Source organism: Chiloscyllium plagiosum, unplaced genomic scaffold, assembly GCF_037043375.1.
Source record: "Chiloscyllium plagiosum isolate Xiang-an unplaced genomic scaffold, Cpla_swu_hap1 HiC_scaffold_39, whole genome shotgun sequence".
NCBI classification, from domain to species: domain Eukaryota; kingdom Metazoa; phylum Chordata; class Chondrichthyes; order Orectolobiformes; family Hemiscylliidae; genus Chiloscyllium; species Chiloscyllium plagiosum.
Genome location: NW_028270177.1, coordinates 32,022,944 through 32,047,928, shown reverse-complemented (window position 1 = coordinate 32,047,928; position 24,985 = coordinate 32,022,944). Strand labels below are relative to the sequence as shown.

The 24,985-nt window shown below is 40.9% G+C and overlaps 1 long non-coding RNA gene across 3 annotated transcripts in view; it reads left to right on the top strand.

Annotated features, from left to right (window-relative positions):
• Nucleotides 1–20,256, top strand: part of LOC148138651 (uncharacterized) — a 42,367-nt gene extending 22,111 nt beyond the window's left edge. For 2 of the 3 annotated variants that reach the window (XR_015753741.1, XR_015753742.1), the window contains 3 exons: nt 17,867–18,000; nt 19,299–19,421; nt 19,635–20,256. This is a non-coding gene — a long non-coding RNA (uncharacterized LOC148138651). The remainder of the gene's footprint in view (nt 1–17,866; nt 18,001–19,298; nt 19,422–19,634) is intronic. The other variant, XR_015753740.1, reaches the window with a different exon arrangement.
• The last annotated feature ends 4,729 nt before the right edge of the window (nt 20,257–24,985 follow it).

Here is a 24,985-nt window from a genome sequence, read left to right as displayed (position 1 = left end):
CAGTGCTGGATGTGTGATATTTTCCCAGATTAATGCTGCTGGTACCTTGAGTTATTTGCCATCTTTACCATTGTGGAGTACTGGTTAAAGGTTATGATTTGGAGATGCTGGTGTTGGACTGAGGCGTGCAAAGTTAAAAATCACACAACACCAGGTTATAGTCCAACAGGTTGAATTGGAAGCACTAGCTTTCGGAGTGTTGCTCCTTCATCAGGTGGTTGTGGAGTATAAGATTGTAAGACACAGCTGTGTCTTAATAACTAGAACCTTAGGAAGTTGGTGTAGATGCATCTACTTCCTCTGGAAGAGTAGAATCGTTTGTGTCCACCCCTGACTGTATATGACATCAGTTGAATGGATGGTGTCAATGTATCATGATCATTAGCCGCTTTAGAACATTACTTAGTTACTTGAATCTGATGTTTGTTGTTTGTTTGATGTTGAGCATCTCTGGTTCACAGACAATTGCCATTAAATCCTGAACAATATCAGCATTATTACACTTTCGCCTACATAGTTGCAGGCTCACTTTAAATTGGGACATTCATTCAAAATCTTCCTGATTCTGTTCCATTCACAATGTGCTTTATGTGTAAGCTTTTGATTCTAAAACTAATGGTGAGCCACAGTTTCTGTCCCAAGCAGCATTACCATATTGTAAATGGGCTCTTCTGAATTTATCTATCCCTTCAAAATCTTTGCTTGTAATTTCTGTTTGCCTTGTGTAAATACATGTGCCTTGTGTAAATACATGTGCATATTTATAATCATAGAATCAGAGTTTTTACAGCATGAGAAAAGGCCCTTCAGCCCATTGTGTCCACACTGTTAATCAAGGATATATTTGTTCTAATCACATTTTCCAGCACTTGGTCCATAGCCTTGTGTGAGATGACATTTCAGGTGTTCATCTAAATGATTCTTAAATGTCTTGATGGTACCATTTTAGGCAGTGAGTTCCAGAGACCCAAAATACACAGAAACCAGAATCAAAAACCATCTATTTTTATTATCAGACAATTAATGTTACTTGATTCTAATTACTGAACAGAACATTTCCCCTGGGCATTGTAAAGTGAAAAATAATTTAATGGATGTTTTTCATGATGTTAAGTTTTTTTTATTGGCTAGAAGAAAACCAGGATTTGATTTCTTTTGTCTCCTTTGGTTTCTGATTTCTGCATCTCTTTATCATGATTTCGATCTGTTTGTCACATGCTTTGCTCTGTCTCTCTCTGTCAGCTTGAAAGTCTCCATATCTCATTACACCTGTCTCTGCCTTCTCACAATCTGCAGATTCTCAATCTTGTCTCTTGCTGTCTCTCCCCCAGCTGTGGTTTCACATCAGCATAGGAAGGTTATTTAATAGAAAAAAGCAAATCTGAAGCATGTGGCAGCCATTCTGAATTTTCAAAGAATGCTAATAATTCAAATATATATTGATGACATTATGATGTAAGCAGCCTGAATATTAAGCAATGCTCAACTATGGAATAACCAGAGAGTTTATATAAACCCATTGCTTAATGATAACTGTACTTAAACCCAGTTTTGTGACAGTTACTTTACATCACAAGATTAATATGGTGGACATTGGAAGCTAAGCATCATGAAACCTGGAGTTAAAATCAATTGTGAAGCCTGAAGTTACTCAAATATAAAGCCGAGTGAAAACTAACTTCTAATGATTCCTTGTTGTTAGAAGTGCGTGTGAACTGTACAGGGGATGTTGTGCTAACCATGCTGCCAAGTGAAACTAATCTCTTCTGCCTGCATTTGGTTCATATCCCTCCATTCCTTGCATATTAATATCCTTACCTAAAAGTCCCTAAAATGCCCTATGGTGTCTGGGTCCACCACCATCCCTGGCAGCACGTACCAGACTTCCACGACTCGCTGTGTTTTTAAAAAAAACTTGCCCCTCACATTTCCTTTGAACTTTCCTCCTCTCATCTTTAAATGCATGTTCCCTAGTTTTAGACATTTCAAATTTGGGAAAAAGATTCTGACACTGAATGTATCTATGCATCTCCTAATTTTATAGATTTCTGTCAAGTCTCCACTCAGCATCCACTGTTCCAGAGAAAACAACCTGAGTTTCTCTAGCTTCTCCTTATAGTTTATACTCTCTAATCCAGACAGCGTCTTGCTAAACCTCTTCTGCACACTCTCCAAAGCCTCCACATCCTTCCTGTAATGTGGCGACCAGAATTCAATGCAATACTCCAAGTGTGGCCGAACCAAAGTCTTTTAAAGCTGCAACACAACGACCTGACTCTTGTACTCAATTCCCTGACCAATAAGTGCAAACACACCATATACCTTCTTTACCATCCTGTCTATTCATGGGTCACTTTCAGGGAGTTATGGACTTGAACCCCAAGATCCTTCTGTATATCAATGCTGTTCAGGGTCTGATTACTTTTCCTTAACATTTGATCTCCCAAGTGCAGCACATCACACTTAAGCAGATTAAACTCCATCTGCCATTTCTCTGCCCATATATGTAACTGATATATATCCCACTATATCCTTTAACAACCTTCTACACTATCCATTCTCCACTGCTCTTTGTATTGTTCACAAATTTACAAACCCACCCATCTACATATCTGGTTGGCATGGACTAGCTGGACCAAAGGGTCTGTTTCCGTGCTGTACATCTCTATGACTCTGACTCTTTTTTTTCATCCATGTCATTTTTGTATATATATCACAAACAGCAGGGGTCTCAGAACAGGTCCCTATGGAACACCACTAGTCATGGACCTCAGCCTGAAAAACACCTTCCACTACTATCCTCTGCTTTCTATTGGTAAGCCAATTCTGAATCCAAGTTGCCAAGTCACAGTGGATTCCATGCATCTTAATCTTCTGGATGAGCCTACCATGAGAAACCTTGTCAAAAGCCTTACTAAAATCCATGTCAGCAACATCCACTGCTCTACCCTCATTTATCACCTTCGTCACCTCCTCAAAAAATTCAATCAAGTTAGTCAGACATTACCTGCCCTGCACAAAGCCATGCTGACTGTCCCCAATTAGGCTATGCTTTTCCAATTGTGCATAAATCCTATACCTAAGAACTCTCTCCAATAGCTTCCCAGCCACCAATGTGAGACTCCCTGGTCTACAGTTTCCTGGATTATTCCTATTTCCCTTGCTGAACTGAGGAACAACATTAGTTACTTGCCAATCCACCAGGATCTCTTCAGTGGCTAGTGAGGATACAAAGATCTTGGTCAAGGTCCCAGCAATCTCCTTTCTTGCCTTTCTCAATAACCTGGGATAGATACCATTGGGCCCTGGGGACTTATCCACCTTAATGCTCTTCAAGAGATCTAGCACCACTTCTTTCTTGATCTCAAAATGCCCCAGCGTATTAGCATGCTCCACATAAATCTCACTATATTCCATATCTTTCTCCTGGGTGAATATTGATACAAAGTACTAATTTAGGATCTCATCCACATCCTCTGCCTCCAAGCACAAGTCCCCTTCTTTATCCTTGAATGGTTCTACCTTCTCCCTATTGTCCTCTTGTTTTTAATATACATACATACAGGTTTTTTTGAGTGTGTATTTGTTTGATTGTGTGAGTGCATTTATTTTGTGTGTACATATAAGTCTGGATATTTTTGTGTGTATGGAGCTGTGTATATTTAAGACACTTGTAAATGTGCGGCATGACACTGGCGAAAGGATTTATCTAATCAGTGCATTATACAAACATATAATGTATGGTGTTTGTGTGCGTTTATGGACATTTTCAATGATGACAAGATTTGCTTTGGCTCTAATCCTACTGATTTACAGGTATATGCCACAAAGAAAAACTTTGATTTGTATTCCTTGAGTTGAAAAGATGAAGATGCACTTTCAAGGTGGCAACCTATAACTAGTGGAGTGCTACAAGGACCAGTGCTGGGACTGCGATTATTAACAATATGTATTAATGACTTGAATGAGAAAAGTGGGTGTACTATAGCTAAGTTTGTAGGTGGCATGAAAATATATGGGAAGGTAAATGTTGAGATTGACTCAGTCCACAGAGAGATATATACAGGATGAGCAAATGGGCAAAAATTTGGCAGATGGAATATGATGTTGGAAGATGTGAGGTTTTGCAGTGGCAGGAAGAATTGAGAAAGGGGATATTATTTAAAGGGAAGAAAACTGCTGAAAGCTACAGCACACAGGGATTTCAGGGCCCTCATACATAAACCATAAAAAGCTAGTATACAAGTTCAGCAGGTAATAGAGACGACAAATGGAATGTTGGACTTTGTTTCAAAGGAATAGCACATTAAAGTAGAGTAGACTTGCTAAAACAATGCATGACACTAATTGGAACATACCTGGAATACAGTGAACAGTTTTGTTCAATCTATCTAAGGATAAGTATGCTGACGTTGGAGGCAGTGCAGAGAAAGCATCTTATTGAAAGCCATTTGGTAATCTAAGTATGCTCCATTTACTAGTTCTCCTTTATCTATCCTACTAGTCTCCTTAAAAAAAATTCCATTAACTTTGTCAAACAAGATATCCCTTTCATAACATACTGGATTACAATTTCCTGACAACGATAGCCTATAGCTAGCTGGTCTGCAGTTCCCTGTGTTTTCTCTCCCTCCTTTGTTTGAATAGTAGGCATCCAGTTGTTAACTTCCAATCCATTGAAATCATTTTGGAATTTAGGAAAATCATAACTAGTGCATCCAAATCTCTGCAGCTACCTCTTTTAGAACACTTGGATGTAGGTTAATAATACTGGAGTTGTCAGTTTAGGCCTTTAAGTTTTTTTCAGTACAAGCCCTGTGCTGATATTAATTGCCTTGCTTGCTTCTCACACTTACTACTTCCTCATTTTAATCTTTATTTCTGGTATGTAATTTGTGATTTCTACTGCAAAGGCAGACATAAATAGCAGTTCAATGCTTCTGGTGATTCCTCGTTCCCCAGCTGTCTCTAAGGGATCTAAATCTACTGTAGCTACTCTTCCCCTTTGTATATACTTATAACAGATCTTGCAATTTGTTTTTATATTGCCGGCCAGTCTACTTTTAATATTCTATTCATTTTCCCTCTTTATCAACTTTTTGTTCCTCAAACTTAGAATTATTCTTTGCAATATTGTAACATTTTTTCTTATGATTTCAGCTGGACATGTCAGATTCCAGATTGAAATTTGGATTGAATTGTTTTTTGTTTGATTTTAACGAAACATTATCTCAGTGCTGCAGATTTGATTTTAACAATAAAATGGAAGTTTATTCTACAAAAGAAATAAAGATAAAATAGAATAACCCAAATTGTTTAGATGTAAACAATTCTAAAAATGTACAAACATCCAGTAAATACAATCCCATTAATCTCAAAAGCACTCCTTTATAGTACACACACCAGCCCTTCTTTTGCACATCTGTGGGGTTTAATTTAACCATGTCTTTAACTCCATTTTGAGAATCTGATAGCCTCTTCCTGGAGTCTTCATACAACTGAGCTTAGATTGTCTCAACTTCAAGTAACTTCTTTAGGGTTGTAACCAAACATTTCTGGCCTGGAACTTCCAAGCGAAACCATTATCACAAGCCACTGTTCGACACATTCCGTTTTAGCTACGACCTCTGTAAAAGTGCAAACTGAAAGCTAATGACGTTTCCCCTAATCTAAAGGAAGAAAATCAATCTCTGACATTCTAAACTGAAAGTCTAATACACTGTTTATTTAGTTTGTTCATAAAAGCTCTCCCAATGGAAATAAAATTCCACCCCACACCAGGAGCTCACTCTTCCAAACTTTGTTCAAAAAAAGTGTCACTCTGGCTACAGACAGACATACAAGTTAATCATTGAACTCCTTTAGATGCACAAACTAAATCCACAGGCTACTAGCTTAAGTCTAAACTCTAAAATAAATGTCATTAAAATATATATGAATCACATTTGCATCATGTTACATTTAATTTTCTTACTCTGTCATTAATGGATCTTCCCTGGTGAGTATTTGTTTTTAAGAGTAATGCGATTTTGCTCATTTTTTCAAGTGGCTTCAGAGAATCCCTACAGTGTGAAAGCACGGCTAGTCTACTTTAATATTCTATTCATTTTCCCTCTTTATCCATGTTTTGTTCCTCAAACTTAGAATTATTCTTTGCAATATTGTAACATTTTTTAGCCAATATTATTGTTACAATTTCAGTTGGACATGTCAGATTCCAGATTGAAATTTGAGTGCACACCAACACCTTATCCCTGTAATCCTGCATTTCCCATGGCCAATCCACCTAATCTGCACATTTTTGGACTGTGGGAGGAAACTAGAGCACCCAGAGGAAACCCACGCAGACACAGGGAGACTATACAAACTCCACACAGACAGTCACCCAGGCTGGAATCAAATCTGGGTCCCTGGTGCTCTGAGGCAGCAGTGCTAACCACTGAGCCACCGTGGTTTCCGTAAAGGTTTTCCTGTTTATTTGTCATTTTAACTTTTAGTCTATTAACCTAAGCAACCTCAGTCACTCTCCGCTCATGTTTATGTGATAACTTTAGTTTATTTGAAGACTTTTGTTTGGGATTTGAACTTTTAGCCTCCTATTATTGTGCTGCCTCTAGTTGCAGCAACCTTTACTGCAATAGGACAAAACAATTTAATTCAAAATGACAAATAGACACCGACGGCTGCTCATGATCAAGTTGGTGGACTACAAGATTAATGAAATTTTAATGAATTTCTTGCTCAAATGATAAGTTATCAAACCAGTTAACAGCAATAGTAATTTAGAAAATGTGGCAGCTCATATGTAAGTGCAACAGATGTGTAATAAATAGAGGCCTTGAGGTGAGGGCATAGATAGAAACATGGCAGTATAGTATTATTCGTGTAACAGAAACATGGCTTAAAGAGGGGTAAAAATGGCAACTCAACATCTCTGAATAGAGTTTTCAGAGTGGAATGAAAAACAAAGTCTAGACTTATTGGTTAAGGTATTAATTACAGCTGTGAGGAAGGATATGTTAAATCAGTGGGGTTTGGGATCGCAAATGGGCTCACAAATGAAAGCTTTTGTGGTTGTGTGATCTGAGACGATATCGGTTGTTGTGGAGTTCAGACCAAGATACAACAGCAGTGCTCCCATATTTAGAGAACCACTGTCTCATAGTTCTCCCTGAGGGTTGTAGCAAATTGCCTGCCTTGAAGTGGGCGGCTCAGTGGCTCAGTGGTTAGCACTGCTGTCTCACAGCGCCAGGGACATGGGTTTGATTCCAGCCTTGGGCAACTGTCTGTGTGGACTTTGCATATTCTCCCCGTGTCTGCGTGGGTTTCGTCTGGGTGCTCTGGTTTTCTCCCACAATCCACAGATGTGCAGGTCAGGTGGATTGACCATGGGCAATGCAGGGTTCTGGGATAGGGCGGGTGGGGGTAGGTCTGGGTGGGATGCTCTTTAGAGGGGTTGGTGTGGACTCAATGGGCCAAATGGCCTGCTTCCGTTCTGTAGGGATTCTATGATTCTAAGTATGGTCACATTCGGAAAACGTTTGGGCAGCACTATGCAAAATGAAACACCAAATGAGGGTATATGGATTGAACTGAGAATTAAAAAATGAAGGGGCAGACCACACTCCTATGAGACTACTAAAGATCCCCACATAGTGGGAGGGAGTTAGGATGGTAAGTATGTAATTACATTTCTAATTTTATAAAGAAAAAAGGGCAATAATAGTTGGCATTGTCAATTGAGATATGAACAATGTGAAAGGCACAAAGGGCACCAAATTCTTGAACTACTTTTGATACAACTGTTTTTAGCTGACAAGTAACAACTAGAGGGGGCACATTTCTAGATTTAATCTGAGGAAATAATGCTGGGCAAGTAGATGAAGCAGCAGTGGGTAACATTTGAAGATGTGACTACCCTATGGTTAGATTTAACAAAGATGAAACTGAGGTAAAAGTTCTAAACTGGGGCAAGGCAGTTTTACAAGGGTGAGAGGTGATCTGGTGAGGGTGGACTGAACACAGCTACTTATCAGTGACAAAATGGTTGGAGGTATTCAAAAGCAAAATTCTATGGGCACTGTGTTGACAGGTCTCCAGAGAGATAAATTCAGAGCCATTAGTTATCCAGAAGAATGCAGGGTAAGATGAAGCAGAAAAAGAACGTTTATGATAGTCACAAAAATTAATCCTGTAGAAAACCGAGAGGAGAATAGAAAGTGGAACAATAAAGTAGAAAAAGAAATAAGGAAAGCAAAGAGAAAGCATGAAAAAATATTAGCAGTAAAATCAAGGCAATCCCAGACGCATTTTATCAATACAATGAGAGCAAGGGATAAGATAGCACCTATCACAGGTGTACATGGTAATATGTTGGAAGCAGAAGATGTGAACAGTACAGATATGATCAGTACTTTGTCTCAGTCTTCACAAAGGACAGAGATGATGCAGATCTTCCAGTGAAGTATTAGATGCAATAAGTGTAGTGCAAGAGGAATTACTAGAGGGACCAAGGGTGATGGATCCTAGGATTGTATCACAGGCTGTTAAAGGAAGCCACGGAGGAAGTAACAGATACTGAGATTCATTTTCTAATCCTCACTAGATATTGGCAAGGCACTGGAGGACTAGAGCTCTGTGAATGTTGCACCATTACTCAAAAAGGTTGAGAGGGATAGGCCAAGTAATGATAGATTGGTCAGTCTGACATTGGTGGTACATAAATTATTTGAATCTGTTCAGAGAGACTGGATACGCTGTTACTTAGAAAGGCATGGATTAATTGGGGGTTTCCAGCATGGTTTTGAAAAGTGAAGTTTGTGTCTTACTTACTTAATTCTTTCTTTGGGACCATAACAAAGAGGATTGAAAAGGGTAGTGTAGTGGATGTGGTCTACATTGGATTTTAACAAGCATGTGACAAAGGTCACTTGGTGAGATGTTTAGGGTTTGGGAAACAGGAGAATGTGGTGAGCTGGATACAAAATTATCTCAGTGACAGAGAATAAAGGATAATGATTAATGGATGGAGGTAGGTGCTGCCGTTGTGTTAATGTCACTGGACTAGTGATCCGTCCCAGGTTAATGTTCTGAGAACAGGATTTCAATCCTACCATGGCAGATGGTGAAATTGAATTCATTTTTTAAAATCTCTGGAATTAAAAGCTAGCCTAACAGCTACAATGCGATCACTGTCAACTGTAAAAACCAGTCTGGTTCGTCAATGTTCTTTAGGGGAGAAAATTAACCATCCTTACCTGGTTTGGTCTGCATGTGACTTCAGAGCCACAGCAATTTGATTGAATTGCCTCCTGGGAAATTAAGGATAGGCAATAAATGTTGGCCTGGCAGTCACACCTATATCCCATTAACAAATACAAAAATGCTTTTGCGAATGGAAAGCATTTTTCAGTGGCATTCCACAGACTCTGCATTCAGCCCCTCACTATTTGTTCAATAAATTAATGAATTGGAGTTAAATATGGAAGGTGTGATTAGAAAACTTGCATATGACACACAAATTGGCTATGTAGTTGACAGTGAAGAGGATTGCTCTTAACCCCTGAAGGATGTTAGAAGGGAAAGACATACATAACAAAGGAATACACAATAAATAGGAGGGTTTTAGGAAGAGTACAGAAAGTGAGAGACCTAGAAAGTGCATCACCACAGTGTTTGAATGGGGTAAGACAGGTCGATGAGGTGGCAAAGAAAGTATATACTTTCCTTCATTGGACAACGTACAATTGCAATGGTAGGTCTGTAATGTTGAAACTGCTTAACATATTTCTTAGGCCACAGCTCAGATTTTCTGCACAGTTCTGATCATGACATTATAGGAAAGAGGTAAACTGCTCTGGATGGAGTACAGAGGAGATGTACAAGAATGTCACCAGGGCTTGAACATTGGAGCAATGAGGGAAGATTGGATAGATCAGGGTGGCTTTCCTGAGAATAGAAGAGACTGAGGGGTGACTTAATTAAGGTGCATAAAAATATGAGAGGCCTAGATAGAGGAGACAGGAAAATCCTGTTTCCCCTCACGGAGAGTCGATTAGCAGGGTGCACAGATTTAAGGTGAAGCATGGCTGAAGGATTAGAGTAGACATGAGGAAAATCATCTTCACTCAGAGGGTAGTGGAAATAGCTGCCTGGCTTGTGGTGGAGGAGGAACCTTTAATCAGTCTGGAAGGTGCCTGGGCCTGCATCTAAAATGTTGTAGCCTGCAAGACTGTAGGCCACATGTTCACACTCCTGATGAAGGGCTTATGCCCGAAACGTTGACTCTCCTGCTCCTCAGATGCTGCCTGACCTGCTGTGCTTTTCCAGCACCACACTTTTCAACTATGGACCATGTGTTGGATAGTGAGAGCAGATAGGCAGCTAGATTTGTTTCCGGCTGTACAGACAATATGGTCTGAATTGTCTCTTTCTGTGACATAATATTTTTATGGTTTCTCTAAGTAAAACTTTCAATGTGATCACTCATTTCCTATTTAAGGTCAGCCAAAAGGAAGTGAAGTCAGTGGTACTAACCTGCCTTCCCCAATGCATACTTGAAAGTTGTTCTTTATATTCACTCACAGAATGTGGGTGCTAGCATTTATTGCACATTGTTAGTTGCCCGAAAAGGATGCATAGTCCAGTGTATTTTTGTCAATCTGACAGCTTCCAAAATGTTTCAAGGCAGTCTTGTGCTGTGGTGAAGTGTCCCTACCTCCAGGCAGAGGTCTGTGTGAAAGACCCACCTTAGACCTTTAGGCCCTGGAAGTTGTGTCTTAAAACAGTCAACTAGGTTGATAATCAGTCCAGAAATCCTTCTGATGTACCATAGTGAGCTAGAGCAAGTGATAGTTGCAACACAATGGCCTCCCAGTGTTAGAAGATTCCACTTGGACATTACTGCCATGAGCAAATGTTATCCTTGTTCAAAGGAACTGATAGTTTGTCAGATTCTGAAATTGCGGAGGGAGGATTCAAACTTATCTCCTCAGGATTGCCAATCCAGTATCATGACCACATCAAATCTGAATCAGAGCACAGCTATCTCTCGATGGTGTTTTTGTTCAGTACTTTACTTCTTTGTTTCGGTTCCTGTCCCTCAGATTTGTGCTTCTCTCAGTTCCTCTATATCTCTGATTCTACCTCAGGGGTTCCTTATTTCCCAGGGGTGGTTTCATCTGGGTTTGGCATTGTTTTACACCTGTTTCTTCTCTTCTTGCCCATTTATTTATACTGATGCCAATTCCTTTCATATCCATCACATGAATATTAATTGATTGCCCAGTTTCTTTGTGTCTTTATCTGACTTTTCAATCTTTATTTATCCTGCCCCCACCTTGCTCTTGTGCTTGTACTTTTGGTTTTGACAAAAGTACAAAACTTTAGTTTCCACTTCACTTCTCATTTTATTCTCTTGATTTTTCTCACAAAACGTTTTTTGTCTTTTGATTCCATTTTCTATATTCTGTTTATGTGGTCTTGACTTCTAAAGACACCATTCTGTATGAATTTCCTGCCCCTCTCTTAATTGCGGAGTGACAGCTCTTTGATTTCTGCTTTGTCTTTTCCTCATCAATAATAGGAAGGTATAATCTAAAATGTAATGAATTTAACTTAATGCACTATTCTTCACCTTAACCCTAGTAATTGAAATGAAGCTGGTTCCAGTTCCTACATCAGTGACAGAGCGCATAAATGCACTAAAGAGAAATCCTTGCAGAAATTTATCCTACTTCACTATCTGTGTTGCTGCTCTCCCTTTTCACCTCCTGACTCACCAATGTACAAATTAGGACTAGGCCATTCAGCCCCTTGAACCTGATCTGCCATATAATCAGATCAATGATCTGATTAGAACCTCAAATCTATGGAGTCAGGAGGCGTAGCTGCTCCAGAGGTCTATCATAATATGTGTGGGCAGAATGGTTCGGAAATTTTAAAAAAATCTTAAAGATTTTGTATGTTACAATCAAATATGCTTGCTTTCCACTCAATCCACTTCTTTCTGAATTCCAGCAGTTATAAGTCTAGACCTTTTCTCAAAAGACATCTTGCCATCCCAGGTTTTAGTCCAGTAAATCTTCTCTGAACCACCTCCAATATATTTGTACCCTTCCTTGAATAAGGTGACTAATATGATTCACAGGTGGAGGTGGGCACAATTACCACATTTTAAAAAGCATCTGAATGGATACATGAATGGGAAGGGTTTAGAGGCTTATGAGGAGAAAGTGAGATCTGCAGATGCTGGGGATCAGAGCTGAAAATGTGTTGCTGGAAAAGCGCAGCAGGTCAGGCAGCATCCAGGGAACAGGAGAATCGACGTTTCGGGCATAAGCCCTTCTTTAGAGGCTTATGGGCCAAATGCTGGCAATTGGGGCTTGATTAGTTTAAAATTTCTGGTCGACAATGTCGAGTGGACCAAAGGGTCTGTTTCCATGCTGTACATGTCTGACTCTGTGGGGGCTTAGCTGTACTTTGTATAACTGATGTATAACTTCCATTCTTTTGTATTCAATTCCCCACATGATAAGTGAGAACGTAACCAGCAGATTCTCATGTTTTATTGGCTAGATCTGAAATGATTTGAGTATCTTGGAAGGTTTTTTCTCGGTAAGGTTCAATGAGTTTTCTTACCAAACTTGCCTCATTCATTACCTACCATATCCCTAAGGCATCTCTCACAACCTGCTTCCACACCATTTTGCTATGTGCCATTTCCACAACAACTTACCACTCCATGGACATCTGCCCAAATGACTGGCATCTGCACCATTGTCTTTGTACACAGTGCAGCTCTGGCTTTCTGAGGCTGTCCTGCACAGTCAAGGGCACGTTGACAGAGAAGGGGAGGATGGCACTGTGATTGTCCTATGGAGACCAGGAGTTCCCTGGTGAATGGGGTGGTTCTTTTCCTGGAGGACTAGAAGAGACTGTGCTATCAGACTGTGCCAACATGGTCTGAGGTGACTGTTAGGGTCAGTGTCATCTCCAGGGTGCAGAGGAAAGGCCAGTAATGCTGCCAGAAAGTCATTGACCTTCTCTACTCCACCAAGGTACATGCCACACTCACCAGCTCACTCAGTCTGTCTCTGCTCCTGTATCCATCTACCATCAAGATTCAGGCTCTGCTAGCTGCAACATCTTCCCTCACCTGTTCTCACTCCCAAACTCCCACACTACTAACTGTATGTTATTTGCACCTGCTTATTCAGCCCTTTTGAACACCTCACCACCTTCCCCCACACATTGCACTAAGCATTACCTGCCGTACTGCCCACCATTCTCTCATTCAATCCCCTACTTTATAGGGGATATGTACCCATAACAGGGCAGAGAGAGAGTGTGTCCTCACCGCCGACAAGAAGAGAATCCTGGTCCTTTCAGGAGAGAACAGGAACTGTACATACTGGGATGATGAGACATGCAAGTACTTAAGGAGGAAATTGTGGGCCCTTAGCAGAAATATTTGTATCATCTATACATACGGTGCCAATTGACTGGAGAGTGGGTAATGTTGTGTCTTTGTTCAAGAAGAGATGTAAGGAGAAGCCTGGGAACTATGGACTTGTCAGTCTGACTTCAGTGGTGGGTAAGTTGTTGAAAGTAATTCAGAAAGGTAGGGTTTATATGCATTTGGAGAGGCAAGGAATGATTAGGGATAGTCAGCATGGTTTTGTGCGAGGGGAATCGTGTCTCAGAATCTTGATTGAGTTTTTTTTGAGGCAGTAACCAAAAAGATTAATGAGGGCAGAGTGGGGGACATTAGTAAAGCCTTTGACCAGGTTCCACATGGTAGACTAATAACTAAAGTTAGATCACATTGGATTCAGGGACAACTTACCAATTGGATATAAAACTGGTTTAATGGCAGGAGACAGTGGTGGTGGAGAGTTGTTTGTTCTCAGACTATTGAGTATGGGAGTTGGGATGTTATGTTGAGGTTATAGTTTGTGAGGCCTACTCTGGAGTACTGTGTCCAGTTCTGGTCACCCTGTTAAAGGAAGGTCATTCTTCTGAACCCTCTCCATTTTAATAGATTTACCAAGATGTTGGTGGGATTGGAGAGTTTGAGTTATAAGGAGAGGCTGGATAGGCTGGAATTTGTTTCACTGGAGCACAGAAGGTTGAGAGGTAACCTTTTTATTGAAGTTTATAAAATTATGATGGATATAGATGAGGTGATTGGCAGGTGTCTTTTCCCTAAAGTGGGGGCATTTCAAGACAAGGAGGCATATTTTTAAGGTGAGAGGAGAAAGATTTAAAAAAAACATGAAGGGCAACATTTTACACAGTGGAATTAACTTGCAGAGAAAGTGATGGTTGAAGGTACAGTTATAATGTTTAAGAGGCATTTAGGTAAGTACCTGAATTGGAAATGTTTGGAGCAATGTTTGCAAGAAGGTGGGACTAGTTTAGTTTGGGATTATAGTCAGCATGGACTGGTTGGACCAAAGGTTCTGTTTCTGTCCTGTATGTCTCGATGACTCTACTGCCAAACAGGCAAATTACACTTAATCATTGTACATGTCTAAATGCAGACTGCAATGCCATCTCTCTCTCCTGTGTCGTACAGATTCCATGAACCTGCCAATAGCCTCTGCAGAGAAATGGCCAGCTCCACCAAAAGGGCCTCCTGGACTTTTGAGGATTAGGATCTTGAGGCCTCAGAAGAAACATTGGCCAAAGTTGTCTTCTGCAGCCCCCACCCTGGGTATTCAAGGATCTTGTCCACACACTCAGGGAGAACCAGGAGCAGCAGGTAGGGATGTGGGACGCAAAGGCCCCCATTGCCCAGAGGCTGCAACTATGCAGTGAGTAATGCTTCCTTCATGTACAGGTTGGCAGTGCCAAAGAGAGACAGGTCCAGCAACCTGAGGGGCTGCAGGAGAGGGGCCCATCCCCAATCTCCACTGCCCAGGCATTGGCCCTCAGGACTGAAGGTACTGTGACAGTGGGTGGGGAAAGCTTTACTCCAATGCAGGTGCCTGCTCCACATAAGGGGGCAGGGTGGTGCCAGGAACGTATCCTCAGGCAAGATGTGCATAGATCCCTGATTTGTGCCTTTATATCTCTCTGACCACAATAACCTTAACTCCCCTGACTGGCTGCTATGGGAGTCAATGAACTGATGTAACCCATTTCCTAGACTGCAGAGACATAGGCTCCCCCCTGACTGAGAGCACCCCCAACCAACCTCTGGACTGGTATGGAAGATTGCCCTTGATTTACTGTACCAGGACCCCCTGACTGATGGTGCTTAAGAGATGGATAGATGGCTGCTTGCTTGCTCCATATGCAGTGTGCTTGCTGTGTACTCTGCTAGCATATGGTACAGAGATTGATGTAGCACCCTGCTGTGTTAGCAAGGTAATGTATGCCCTAGGCTGAGGGCTGAAGACTGCTGAACATCAAGGCCTGTTGTGTGACTGAGCTAATTGTCAATATCAGGGAAGCTGGGAGCATGCAGCTCAGTACAAAGTGCGTGGTTTCAGCAGGTGAGCAGCTCTGAGATGGAGCCTGGTCCAGTTGGAGAGCTGGGTGCATCTGTACAAAGTACACGTTTCTTGTAGTGCAGTGAATACAGGTCTGTGCTTTCAGCATACATTGTCAGTGCTGTCCAAGTGTAGTAACTACAATGCAGGAAACACAGCAACCAATTTGCATGCAGCAAGCTCCTACAAACAATAGCTTACCATATGATCTGTTTTTGGTATAAGTAATCCCTAATAAATAGTTAGCAGGACATCAGGAAAACTCCTTTCCTTTTGAGTTAGTATCATGGGAATTTTTTTATACTTTCACCTAGTGACGAATCACCATTCAAATGATAGACACATGCTCCATTTAATCTCTCATCCAAAGGACAGAACAGCACATCCCTCAGCACAGCACTGAAATGCCAGTATAAATAACTTGCTCAAGTCGAGACGTCTGGATCCATAGCCTTCTGACACAACACAACCCATTCAGCCAAACAAAAGATTTGACAATAAGCCACATTCTGCATTAATTTAGTTTCATGTCTGATCTTTGGTTAACTACACTATAAGTTATTATATCATAGGTTTTGTCAGTTATAATCATGTTCAAATCCTACAGAAAAGTGGAAATATAGCTGACCTTGCCCATTTCACTATTGTATCATTCTCGTATAAGCTGCTTCTTTCTGCAGGTTCCCTATATCCATTCATCCAAAATGACAGAATCCATCTCTTTCTATTGTGTGCCTGTTTGATGACAGCTGTAATCATGTTTTTTTTTTTCTTTTTTAAGGACATGCCATCTTTGTCACCTGTAGCTATAGCAACAAGATCATTTTAATCCTGTTGATTGAATGTGGAAAAGGCAACCTCTCTATGTGATGTCGTACAGCATGCACAATATTGTTTCCATTTAAATCAGAACGATCTCGGAAAATCAAATGTGCTGTGTATTCAATGTTGTACTTTTCAAGTGTCATCACGATTCTAATGTGGAAACATGGCAACCAAAGTTAGCACAGCAAGTTCCTGCATCAGCAATAGGCAAATGACCGGATAATCAATTTTCTCAGTGATGATGGTTGAACAAAAGAATGTGCAAGACACAGGCAAAAAGTCCCCATTTCCTCTTCAAATAATGCCATGGGACTATTGACATCCACCTGAGAGAACAGGTAGTGCTTTAGGTCAAGCAAGAGATAGCACATTCAACTGTGTGATAGGATTAAGATCAGCATTAGGGTTACTGTAATACAGTGACACTTGTTACAAAATCTTGAGGGGCATAGATAGGGTAAATAGACAAGGTCTTTTCTCAGGGGTGGGAGAGTCCAAAACTAGAGGACGTGGGTTTAAGGTGAGAGGGGAAAGATTTAAAATAGATTTGAGGGGAACTTTTTCATGTGGAAGGTGGTGCATGTATGGAATGAGCTGCCAGAGGAAGTGGTGGAGGTTTGTTCAGTTACAACATTTAAAAGGCATCTGGATGAGTATATGAATCGGAAGGGATGTGGGCCAAATACTGGCAAATGGGACTAGATTTATTTGGGATGTCTGGTCAGCATGGACGAGTTGGACAGGCGTGTCTGTTTCCATGCTGTATGACTCTATGACCGTACCGTTCCATGTTAGTTCACACTTTTTTTTCCCAATAACCCTTGTGATTCTGCCATCATTTCACTCATTACAGGCTTACTGAAGCAGGGCAGTGGACCAGTTTGTTATTAAACAAAGAACTGCAGATGCTGGAAATCTGAAACAAAAACAGACATTGCTGGAGAAACTCAGGAGGTCTGGCAGCCTTTCTGGAGAGAAAGCAGAGTTAATGTTTCGAGTCCAGTGGCCCTCCTTAAAAGGGTTCCGAAGAAGGTTCACTGGCCTCAAAATGTTAACCCTGATTTCTCTCCGCAGACCATCCCAGTTCTTCTGAGTTTCTCCAGCAATTTCTGTTTCTGCAGTGAATGAGTATTAAGTCAATACTGTCACTGCCCCCTGGAGAAGGGGACACATTTGAATGTAGTCAGCCAATTGCAATTTTATGATTTTACCACTCCTAGAATGGAGGAGTCACCATCAATGATCCTTGTTTTGTAGTGAGAACAATTGTCCCCAAAATCTTTTATGCATACAGTTATATTAAGAGACCAGTTTGTTCATGCCTCTGTACAATATCCTTTGGTTGCTGCACAGTTTAGAGAGAATGTTGGTCACTGTTAACAGCCAGGCATGGGCCTCTATTTGCAGTGGGTGCCTGATGAAGATTGCATACCTCCTCAGCATTTCAATCTGTGCAGAGCTCCCTTTCAACATCAGGCATTACTTTGATAGAATGTAATCATTACATGTGTCCATTGGTAACACTTCCCTTTGTGCTTTTTCAGCAGGTGTCACAGAGGAAGCTGGCTAGCAAAGAGCTCAGCAATTACTGGCCTACTCGCCGTGCCAGAGGGAGTGAGAGGTTTTATTCTTAACCATGACAGTTCATGGGGTGGAGGTAGTTCCATTATGCTGTCAGGTAAGGAACAATAGATGTCCCAAGGCAGGAAGCTGTGTCATTTGAGGAAGAACCTGGTGTTCCTGTGCACTACTACTCCCAGTCCTGCTGGATGTTGGAGTGCTTTACTTCCCAAGGGTATGCCAACTGGATATCTAACCTGCCCGAATCTCCACTTTACGAGGTTGACCACCTATAAAAAGTTACTCTAAAAATGGAAATGGTGGGAAAGAGAAAGCAATTACACTCTGATAAACTCCTCCAAGAATGTCATATATGAAGATGACTACTGCATCTGGCTCTAAAAGCCTCTAAAAGCTAAGTGGTGCAAATACTCCTCAACTGTTACTGCAGGTTGACTTTCTGCCATGTAAATTTGATTTGAAAATTGATTTACTTTTGTAGATTACTGACCAATAGAAGGTCCAAGTTGATCTTTCAGCCCATACAGGTTTAAGGAATGTAAAAAGGAAAAAAGAATGAAGTGGGTGATAGTGAAATGGGGAGGGCACATTGGCTAATGGGATAACACAAGTAATAAGGGTTATATCACATATGACCATTCAGCTCAATTGGTCCCTGCTGGACCCTCTTCCAATGCCTCTTCACCTAACCTAATTAACATTTTTTTTATTCCTTCCCTCTCTGTGTTTTTCTAACTTCCCCTTAAATGCTACATGCCTCACAGACACCTGTTGTAGCAAGTTGCACATTCTAACCACTATCTGGCAATATTTCCCTTTTAGATTGATTAGCAATTACATTGATTAGCTCTGACCATCCTAAAGAAGGGTTATACCCAAAACGTTGACTTCTCCACCTCCTGATGCTGCCTGGTTTGCCGTGTGCTTCCAGCCTCCTGCTTGTCTAGCTTGATTCTAGTCTCAATTCAATAAATGGCAGCATCTTCTGCACATGTATCTGCTGTCAAGCCCCCTCGTAATCCCAAAAATCTCCATTACATGGGGCAAAGAGCTGCTGGAATGAAGAGGGGTTTGCATATGAGCAAGCAGGAGAAAAGCAGAAAAAAGGGTTACAAAGAAAGAAATATAAAACTGAAAGAAAAGGTGAGAAGCTGGAGAGAATGGAGATATCCACATGGTGGTGTGACTATCTGGAAACGGGTAAGAGAGAGAGTTTCTGTGGAGTTTTACTAGGGAAACCATGATTCTTGTGTTTCATACACATTTCCTGCATCTCACATTTGGTTCCTGTGTCAGAATTTTAAACCATGCATTTGGTTTCGACACATGTATCACTCTTTGTTAATGTTGATAAATGTTCCCAATTTTCTTAAACTGTGTATTTTTACATTACAGCATTCTCTAATGTTGGCTGTAGAGTTCTTTGGACATTCTGAAGTCATGAAAAACAAGCAATTGAAATGAACTGTTCTGATCAGGAACAGACTGTGTAAAGTGGTGATGGAAGCAGGTTTGATGGTAACTTGATACATAGTTGAAATGGAAATATTTGCAGTGTGTGGGATATCAACAGGGGAGTGGGGCTAATTCGATAGCTCTTTCACAGAGCCACTAAAGATACAGTGATCCAAAGGACCTCCTTCTGTGCAATGTGATTTGACAATTCTATTGATGCAAGTCTTCCTTCTTTTAGGCTGTTACTTGTATTCTCTACTGTTCCTTGCCTTTTAGACTTCCCAAGACTAGGTGGCACTGTTCCTGATGAAGGGCTTTTGCCCGAAACGTTGATGTTCCTGCTCCTCGGATGCTGCCTGACCTGCTGTGCTTTTCCAGCACCACTCTAATCTAGACTCTGGTTTCCAGCATCTGCAGTCCTTGTTTTTATGTAGGTGGCACTGTTGCCATTTCAAATACCAGTTCACTAGATGGTGCTGCAGATGCACAGATGGTTTTTAAATAAAAGGTTTACTATATTAAATGTTTATGATTCTCTTCAGTATATCGGTGTAGTGTAGGAAAATATTTAATGTTCTGACCAGGCCCAACAAGATTTCTCTTCAGGACTATATTCTGTGGACAACCTTGCTGACTCCTACTTTAGCCTGTCCTTCCAAGGAGCTTGAAGATGCCACTTAGAGGTTTGAGCAAATTTTGTCTTTCAGTTAGACCATGGCTGATCCATATTTTAACTCCATTGCCCCAAATAGATTCTATATTGCTTACTAACCTCTCCTTGCTAAAATGTATTCATAATCAGTTTTTGAAATGCTCAAATGACTTAAAATTGAGTGGGTTTTAGAGCAGACTCCCTCAAAGTACTTTGCAGCCAATGAAGTTCTTTTGAAGAGCAGACACTGTTGTAATGCAGGAAATTTGGCAGCAGATTTGCACACAGCAAGATCCCACAACACAGCATCATGATAAACCATGTGATAAGCAAGATACAGAAAATGCAAAATAAGTGATTGAAGGATCTTGGGCAAATTTCTGCAGTGCATCTTATAGATCATTCACCTTGCTGCTACTCAGCATTTGGTGGTGGAGGGAGTGGATGTTTTGTGCACCACATCCACAAGCATCCAGTTCATCCGCCATCAATATTCAGTAGCAGCGAGAATTCATCCAAGACTCGTAGGCAGTTCAACTTCTTACATCTAGAAGGGCAAAGGCAGCAGATACATGGGAGCACCACGACCTACATTTTCCTCTCCGAGCCACTCACCACCTGAACTTGGAAATTTATCACCAATCCTTCACTGTCACTGGGTCAACATCCTGGAATTCCATCCCTAATGGCACTGTGGCTCTACCTGCAGCATATGGTCTGCAACAGATGAAGAAGGCAGTTCACCAAAACGTTCTCAAGGGCAATTAGAGATGAGTAATAAATGTTGGCCTGCTAGTGACAATTATGCCCCATGAGAGAATTTTAAAAATTTGCAATGTAAATTCAATTGAATCTGAAATAATACATAGATGTATTTTAAATGACTAGATTTTATTTGGTAATGTTTATTGAGAGCCAAACTAAGACCTTGGAAATAAATCCCCTGCTCAGTGCCATGAGATCTTTCACTTGCACATGAAGAGCAGATGGGGTTTTGGTTTTGGATCTCATCTCAAAGGCAGCGCCACCAGTAGTACAGGACTTTCTCGGTACTGCACTGGAGCCCCAGCCTTTGGCATAGTCTGAGGTTATGAAAGGCATTGTGTAAATCATTGTTTCTGTGTGTTATAGATGCAGCATGATCCTTCTTTTCATTGTGGAGCTACACTGAACACATCACCCACCGCATTGCCATGCACTCCTCAATAGAGTGAGTTGCAATTTCTCAGTTCATATAATGCAGCGCCAATACACTCTAGCTGCTGTAACACTCCTTCCATTTGGTCTCGTGATCATGCACTTTGCTTAGTGCTCCTAAACACAGATGTGAACTTTTCCTTTGCAAGATTCCCCAAATTAGCTAGGTCATACTTTAATTTGAGTAAATGTTTACAGTGGCAGTTGAAATGAGTTGAAGTAACGAGCATGTGACAAAATAATAGCATACAAAAATGTAACAGTGTCAAATGCTAACCGTCAGAAGGAAATAAATGTGCAATCAATGAGGATGGAGTTGAGAATATTTTCAGGGTATTTAACTTGCTGCTCACTGATTAGACAGGGAGCAGACAAAGGGGATGCTCAACTGAACAAGCTTGTACAAATAATATTGTAAAGTAAATAAAAGGGAAGATAGTGGAGTAATATACAGACGGAAGTGGTGATTTTTATACTGCAGGTGAAGAGCAAAGTAAAGGTAATTCAACCAGGAGAGGGGAATTAGAAATGACTGATGGAAAATTTAGAACTCTTCACAGCAATATTATTTAATGCGACACTGGACCAGATTGCTGAACAAAAAGGGTAACTTTTAAAGAGAAAAGCCAGGAGTTTGGGTTGGAATTCCAGAGTTTAGAGACCCAACAGCTAATGTATCACTAACAGTGGAAATTGGGGATCCACTAGAGGCTTGAAATAGAGGAACCTAGGTATCTCGGAGATTTGTAGGGTTGTGGGAGGTTTGGAGGGATAAGGCAATGCAAGTGTTTGTAAACAAAGAAGTTTTAAAACTGAGGTTTACTTTTTGGAATGGAAGCCAATATAGGCTAGTGAGTCAAGCCATACTGTGTGAATGGGATTTGGTGGTAGTTATGATATGGGGAGTAGGGTTCTGGACAAGCTCAAGGGGGGTGTTAGCTTGGAGGCCAACAGGAGAGAAATGCTATAAGAATGGTAAATCTCAAAACTACCTCAAATACTATGCGACATGGGGACACAGACTCAACACAAACTGCAAATTTAAAATGGATGTCAAGATGTTCTTCACATGAAGACTTCCAAGAAGAGTGATGGAGTTAAAAAGTCTGGAATAATTGCAGCAACATTCTGTACTGGATAACTGTGGGGATTGTATACATTGTATATGGGTTCTGAAGGGGTTAATGTTTGTGTCACATTATCTCCACCCATTCTACTGATGGCACACACAGTCTGTGGATGAAGACAAAGAGATCTACTTTAGCTTTTGGAGGGAGCAGATGTATCTCTACCAGCTCTCTAAGGTGCTCGTAACTATGTCTATACAAATATAGCTGTACCTATGCTATCATGCTTCTTGTAATCTAAACACAGAGCTTCTTTTGTAGATTTTTTATGGCAGTATATTCTCTACCATTTGTCACTAAATATGTCCAAGACAAAGAAAAGCCAAAGAAAGATTTGTGGGCCCTATCCAACTTAATAACCCTTACCCGGTATTACATACAGTAGAGGTGGCAAATACCAAATATGTCAGAAGTGGTCATCAGAGAAAATACCCCATGGTTGCAGTGATGCAGATCTGACCCCCACCTGAAGGAGGAGAAATTCAAAAAACTCAGAAGAAAAGGAAAAATGACAAGCAAGGGAGTTTATTATTTTAGGAACATTTCCACTTTAAATAGCCAGCTGTTGAAATGTGATCGCGAACGGAGAGGGATAGCAACAACTATGGAAGCTGGCCAGTAGTACTGGGTCATGGGTGTGGAAGTGACAGAAGCAAACAACTCTTTGAAAGTACAGAGGCCTCGGGGAAGGAGACACTGAAATGGGCGACAGAAGGCTCCAAGAGGTAAAAGTAGAGATCCTTAAAGGGAAAGGCAATAAGTTAATATAAAAAAAGACACCGACCAGAAAGAGAAGGCAAGGGAATGTCAAAAAGAGTTCTCCCCACTTGCAAAGAGTATCGTCACAATCAGCATAGGGCTGCACGGGGCTTGGTTGCAAGGAATGATGGAAGGGCCTACAGAATCAAGTGAAGGCTTCAGAATTTATTTGAGATGAAAATGGTTAAATTCAAGGGAATGTAATGAAAGATTCCAGCAGCTGAAGAAGAAAATTCAGGAAAATTTCATGATTAAGGACTGGGACTCAGTTGATTAAGCTGTAATTTCAGTGGGACGCTTATAAAGGTTGAAACCAGAGAACTTTATTTTAAGAATTTTCTAGAAGAACGAGCTGTGTGTTCATGAAAGAAAATGTTCAATTTAACTGGGAAGAAGTGAGAAAATTCTAACTTGACAACAGAAGGGAGGAATCTATATTTTGATCATTAAAAAAGGCAGGAAGACTCTTTTTTAAAAAAAAGTGTGGGGAAACCCAATAAGGAATCGAGAGATATAAAGATTTGAAAAAATGCCCAATAGCAGTAAATCAGTACAGAAAAGCCAGTAAATACAATTTAAAATTTGATGGAAGAATATAATGGTCATGCAGTAATTAGATTAGATTCCCTACAGTGTGGAAACAGGCCCTTCGTCCCAACTAGTCCACACCAACCCTCCGAAGAGTAACCCACCCAGACCCATTTCCCTCTAACTAATTGACCTAACACCATGGGACAATTTAGCATGGGGAGAAAGTGAGGTCTGCAGATGCTGGAGATCAGAGCTGAAAATGTGTTGCTGGAAAAGCGCAGCAAGTCAGGCAGCATCCAGGGAACAGGAGAATCGACGTTTCGGGCATAAGCCCTTCTTCAGGGCTTCTTTTCCTGAAGAAGGGCTTATGCCCGAAACGTCGATTCTCCTGTTCCCTGGATGCTGCCTGACCTGCTGCGCTTTTCCAGCAACACATTTTCAGCGACAATTTAGCATGGCCAATTCACCTGACCTGCACATCTTTGGACCCTGGGAGGAAACCGGAACACTCGGAGGAAACCCACGCAGACACGGGGAGAATGAGCAAACTCCATACAGACAGTTAGCTGAGGTTGGAATCGAATCTGGGGCCCTGGTGCTGTGAGGTAACAGTGCTAACCACTGAGCCACCGTGCCGCCCTAATGCAGAGGCTAGAAAGAATGGCAAGTAAAGAGAATGCTGCATTGTGTCAAACACATTCTGCAGTAATTCAGTTTAAAACAACATTTGTGAAAATAAGTTTAAGGAACAGCAGATTACAAGCAGTATTTTAATTGTACAGATTTAAAATACCTTCCAGTAATAAGATTACTGGACATTAAGAAGAAATTGCAAAATATTTAATATTTCCTCGCAGATTCAGGGTTAGAGATGTAGAACACTCAACTGTCACCCCATGAAGTTATCAAGATACAGTATCATGCCAAAATACAAAGTAATACAAAATACTAAGCATACAAAGTAAGACACCTTTACAAAACTGCAGAAAAGAGGAAAGTTGTTTATGCAAAGACCTCAATATAATATATCAGTCTATGTTAGAAAAGATACCTCAGGCTTTTTTGAGGAAATTGATGGTCCCAATGATCTGAGTTTCACAGAAATATATGTACCTTGCAAAATTTTAATCTCTATACGAATGCTGAGGTCCCTGTCTTGTCAGACAAAATACCATTCCTTAACAAACAGAAGCTACTGACAGTAGAGATCAGTCCAATGGTGTAGGGTCATAGAGACATACAGCACAGAAACAGACCCTTCGGTCCAACTCGTTCATGCCGACCAGATATCCTAGCCTAATCTAGTCCCATTTAACAGCACCTAGCCCATATCCCTCTAAACCCTTCCTATTCATGTACCC